This window comes from Molossus molossus, unplaced genomic scaffold (genome assembly GCF_014108415.1).
Source record: "Molossus molossus isolate mMolMol1 unplaced genomic scaffold, mMolMol1.p scaffold_m16_p_10, whole genome shotgun sequence".
NCBI classification, from domain to species: domain Eukaryota; kingdom Metazoa; phylum Chordata; class Mammalia; order Chiroptera; family Molossidae; genus Molossus; species Molossus molossus.
In genome coordinates this window covers 56,594,342-56,599,859 of record NW_023425345.1, presented here as the reverse complement: position 1 = coordinate 56,599,859, position 5,518 = coordinate 56,594,342, and positions in this window count along the sequence as shown.

The following is a 5,518-nucleotide window of genomic DNA, read 5'->3' as shown; positions in this document are numbered from 1 at the left end:
TATTAAGGAAAATTAAGTCCAATATAATTCTAATTACTGAGTACAAATTATGTATCAGTGTGGCTAGATCAATGGTGATTTGGATATTTTTTAATACTCTATTTCACCATTGTTAAAAATCTTTTTTTGTTCAATGCTTTTTATATTATTATACATAATATATTATTTTATATTGTTATAAATAATATATTATTTTATATTATTTATAAATATATAATATTTATTTTCATAAACACAAGTGTAGGATAATCCACAAAAGAATTGACTATTAAATTTTTTTGGTTGGCTGACATAGTCTTCTCTTTTTCCTTTCTCTCTTCCTTTTTACTTTCTTATTTCCACAATCCTTTGTTAAATTATGTGTTAAGATAACTTACTCCTGAATTTTAAATACGATAGTCTTAACTGTCACCTTAGTAACTCATTATCTAGAGGGGTTACTAGAGTATATGTGAATATATCTCATTTGGCTATATTTCATATTTCTCAAGATATTTGTACTCAACTTATCATGAATGTTTAAACATGGAAGAATTTATCTTTGTGTCTCATTTTTATGACTTGATATGTAATGGTTATGAGTATATTAAAGCACATTATTTAGTAGTTATTGAAAACTTTACTATAGTGATATTAAGACTCAGTATGCCCTGGCTGGTTTGCTAAGTGGTTAGAGTGTTGGCCCACTGACCAGAGAGTCCTGGGTTCGGTTTCCGCTAAGGTCACATACCTCAGTTACATGGCCCCGGTTGGGGTCATGTGGGTGGCAACCACTCGATGTGTCTCTCTGACATCGATGTTTCACTCTCTCTCTTCCTCCCTTTCTCCCTCCCTCCTGCTCTATCTGAAGATACATGCAAAAATATCCTCAGGTGAGGATAAAATAAAATAAAAAAAAAAGACTCAGTATAAAATTCTAGTCCATTTGGAAATTGATAAAATTGCATAAAACATACTTGACAACTGCCTGAATACCCTGTGCAATGCATGTTGTATATGCCAGCGTAAATGGGAACTTAAAATATTGTGTACTGTTTTCTTTATTCTGACTTCATCAGGCCAACCAAACTTCACTGCTGTGTGTGGAAACAAAAGAGAATGGTTTTCAATATGTGATGGCAACATCTCAGTAGTGAAGGTGACGAGCCTTGCAGTGCTAGGGGTACTGGGCCAAGGGATCCTGCTGTATTGGTCAGGATAACTGCAGTACTAAAATCCAGTGTCGGTGTCTTAACACAACACAGGGTTATTTCTCACTTGTATCACTGTCTGATGCGGGTCAAACCACTCTCCTGGTGCCTGTTCATCAACAGTAACTCAGGGGTTCAAACTGTTTCCCTTTCAGTTGTACAGATGGGAAAGAGTGTTAGGAACTCACATTCAAACATAGGTGTTTAACTGTCTGTTTCCTGAGGTGACACCTCACTTTTGCTATTGGTGAGAACTAAGCAATATAGTCTTAACCCTGAAGAAAACAAAATACCCTGGGTTTGTACTGGACACAAAATATTACTACTGGTCCCCAAAGGACTTCTATTCTTCCCAGACTTTTATAAATTCTACTGCATGAAGAACCTCCACAGAGTGCTAGTCTTTCTTTGATATCTCTTCAAAATATGCCATCAGTCCTTGTAGTAGAAAATTTCCAGTTTTATATGCTGACCAGACTTCTGATTCTCTATTTACCATAGAGTTTATGATATTTAATAGATAGCATTTTTGCCCTGGCCAGTTTGGCTCAGCGGTTAGAGCATCAGCCCACAGACCAATGAGTTGCAGGTTCAATTTTGGTCAAGGCCATGTACTTCGGTTGCGGTTCATCCCTAGCCCTGGTCAGGGTCGTGCGGGAGGCATCCGGTCAGTGTGTCCCTCTCACATTGATGTTTCTCTCTCTCTCCCACACACTCTGTCTGAAGATAAATAGAAAAATATCCTTGGGTAAGGATTAAAAAATAGATAGCATTTTCTATTTTGTGTTTCATGAGTGCCCAAAGGTTGAATAATAGAAAGTAAAGTGCAGATCATTGGGTTATAACATGGTAACAAGTCATGATTTATGATGATCTGAAACCAAGGAGAGCTGAGAACATCTCTGAAAGAGAATGCGCTTCTATTCAGAGTGTCTGTAGTGAAGGGTCTCAGTTAAGAAAGTGGCAGAAATTAGGAGGCAATGTATAATATCTTAGAATATTCAAGTTGTAGGGATCTTTAGAGATTGTGTATTTCACCCTTTTATGTTGAAGATCTGGAAATTTAACTGAAGCTGATGTCCAGGCACAGGGAAGAGAGGCCAAGGTAGTGCTCGATCCCATACTGGGGACCAGGTTCTTGTCACAGAACAAGAAAGAATTGAAGAGTGTTACAGAAAGATTTAGCAAAGCACAGTAAGTTTATTAAAGTGATAGGATACACTTGAGAAGTGAGATGGGAAACCTTGGAGAAGGAGAAATGCTGATGGGGTTGGGTGGAAGGTTTTTATTAAACATTGGTGGGGGTGGTCCTCAGCTTCTGACGCTGGTGGGGTGACTGCTGGACCAGCTCATCTTTGTCTCTCCTCTCCAGGTAGCATTTCTTTTTGGTTCCCCCGGAACTGTCATGGCTATTGGGGAAAGGGGGTCCCAGAACCGTAGCAAATTTATTAAAAAGATGTTAATGACCCTAATTGGTCACTTTTAGGTCTGTGTGGCTGCTGAATCTGTTTGAAACTGGTTTTGTTTGACTTGATTACAGGAAATTGGGGAGGAGTGCTGGTGATGGTTGTGGTGCTGGTGGTGCTGGTGGTGGCGGTGGTGGTGCTAGTGCTGGTGGTGGTGCTGGTGGTGGTGCTGGTGCTGTTGGTGGTGGTGCTGGTGATAGTTGTGGTGCTGGTGGTGGCGGTGGTGGTGCTGCTGCTGCTGCTGCTGCTGCTGCTGCTGCTGCTGGTGGTGGTGCTTCTGCTGCTGCTGGTGGTGCTGGTGCTGGTGCTGCTGGTGCTGGGGCTGGTGCTGGTGCTGGTGATGCTGGTGCTGGTGGTCAGGGTCAGTTAAGGTCATAGCTGTGATGTTCCCAGCCATGACGGAAAAGGGGAGGGGTAGAGCTTGAGGCTTTTGTTCCTTTTCTAACTTTCCTGCCTCAAAACCATGACGAGTTACACATAAACATTTTTAGGACTTCTAGTTCAAATTCATGAAGTCCAAATTATTTCCTTTAATATGTCATTAGTCCTTCGTTCTGTTCAATATTATATATTGCTTCAATAATGTGGCCTGTCCCCTATTTCCTTCCCCTAACTCCAATAGCTTAGAGCAAGAAGCATTTATTTTCTAGTTAATGGGTCTGCTGTTCCTCAGCTAGGCTTGACTGGGGTTGGCATCGTGCTGTGGGTTAGATTTAGCTGTTTTCCGTATACTTCCCCTTTCTTTGTGGACCAGTGGCTACCCAAGGTATGCTCTTCTCATGGACAACCATAGGGAGCAGGAGGGCAAGCCAGTTAAAAACCTCTGCTTGCATTATTCCACTCTTCTTTTACTGGGCAAAGCAAGTCATTTGGGCAAGTTCTAAGTCACTGGGGAGAGGAGAAAATATTTACTGGAAACAATCCAGTCTCCTCTGTTCTCTGTCAGGCCAAGATTTCTGTATTGTTTAGGGTAAAGACTATTCTGCTGTAACAAAAAGAGTACTATGGTTCAAACAAGATTGAAGGTTTTTTTTTCACTCTTATAACAATTTACATATTTGCAGGGAATGAGTGTGGCTAGAAATCCCTTCCTCTAGGAGGAAATATGTAGAAAACAATCCTTCCACAGGAAGAAAACTAGACAAATTTTAAAAACTTTTCTTAGCTCCTCAACTTTCAGTGTATTTACGTGTATGATTACCTAGATAAAATGACTGTCTATTTGCTGTTGCAACAAGAAACAGCTATGTGTTCCAAATCTCCCTTATATGGGAGTCCACATATAAATGTGAGAATCTGATCAAATCAAAAGTTTGATTAAAATTACATGATAAGGCACTGCCTGTTTGTAAGCATACATCATAATTTTATCTACATAATGTGTGCCATATATTGTCTGGGCTGACCCGAGTTATTGGAAATTCTGTGTTTTCCCCTTCTTTGGAGCTTAGACATTCCATTTCAGAACTATTACTGCAGATTGAATTGCTGTCAGCCAGGAAACGGCAATTTCCTGTCACTTGGCCTTAAATTACTGCATTGAGTTTTCAAGCAATAAACAAATTTAGCTAAAAGATGCAAGCTTTTTTTCTATTTATCATTAGTACCTAAGACTATGTACACTTTATACTGTTCCATCTCCATTACACGTACAGTTATTGGCTCCGAATGATATTCAACCCTCCTTGTGTCCTTTAATCTTGAGCTAATCAAGTCCAAACTTCCTGCTGAAAACCCATGTATGATCTTATAATTGTGGGCTCCTGAGCCAATTTATCTGCTAGAGGCAAATAACCTACCATCTCTAGTCGACAGAAACGAAGCGGGCAGCCAAGTTGGGGGAACAGAATGCTCTCCCCTGCTGTTTTTATGTCTCCTGCAAGTCGCAGGTGGGAAAGACCGAGTTTTATAAGAACTTAGTTTGTGAAGCATGATGTCGTTTTTTAAGAAACTACTTTTTCTCGAATACTTGGTATACAAGAGACAACACTTTTGTCTTACAAAATTGGGTTGCAGTTTTCTAAAAAGTAACTCACAAAATTTGTGTTACATGACTGTTGACTTTGCCAGGTTTTCTGTGACGCCACAAAAAGGGATACATTTGTATGTGGGGCCATGTATGAGGCAACCCATAGCACCAAGGCTCGGTTTAATTCTCTGCAGCCGAGTCAGGTGGGGTGTAATGATTTCTTGCGGTTAACTTGATGGAGCCCAACTCCTTGCCTCGAGGGAATGAGCCGGGAACTCAGTTTAGGGAGTAGGGGGCAGGGCAGAGCCTTATGCATCTCTTCTCTTCCTGGTGCTAGAACAATCTCTGGGACATAGGGTGCTCTTGAAAAAAAATCACACACATACTAAAACCCAAACATTATTAAAGGAAGGAGCCTAAGGAAGAGGCCATCTTCTCATGGTGAGAATTGTGAGCTCACACTGTGGTCAAGTCAGGCATGCTCTACTGTTTCTCTCAATGGGCAGTGTGGGGACCATCTTTCCTTGTGCTGGATTATACCAGTGCATCCAAAGACATTGATCATCTCCCCCTCCCTCTCAGTAAATACCGGCAGTGCTTTCCAGTTAAAGAGACAACCAGGAAAGAGACCTCTTTCTGGCACATTGTCTAATGCCACCTATGGAGCAGTTCTAGCTCTGCAGAAAAACATTTGCTCTATTCCACAGTTGGATATTGGCTGATTGATTTATCTATTATAAATGCTTTTACAGTCTATAAGGTCTCACTTTTGTTTTATTTTATTTTTTCACATTTTTATTTTCATTGTGGACTATTTCAAATGCCAAGAAGAGCAGAGTGAATAAGCAGGAATATACAAAATTAACTTCTGTTCCATCTAACTTGGCCACATC